Here is a 281-nt window from a genome sequence, read left to right on the forward strand (position 1 = left end):
AATGTATCATATACAAAGAATTTTATCAAACAGCAAACGCAATTAGTCATCAGTTCCACGGCCGATTAAGTAATTGATGTTGGTGAAACCGGCCCAAATGGTGGTTTCCATACGAGAAGCACACACGCTTAGCGCTTTTTTTTTACCTTTTATTTAAAAAAGTAAGTTTGTATACAATTAAAATTACTATTACTCAATTAAAAAATCCAACCACCACCCCCATCGTCTTATAATAGTAATATCAAAATATTTAGACGACGGTTTTCTATATAAAATTTAAC

Source organism: Mycetomoellerius zeteki, unplaced genomic scaffold, assembly GCF_001594055.1.
Source record: "Mycetomoellerius zeteki isolate Tzet28-1 unplaced genomic scaffold, Tzet1.0 scaffold529, whole genome shotgun sequence".
NCBI lineage: Eukaryota > Metazoa > Arthropoda > Insecta > Hymenoptera > Formicidae > Mycetomoellerius > Mycetomoellerius zeteki.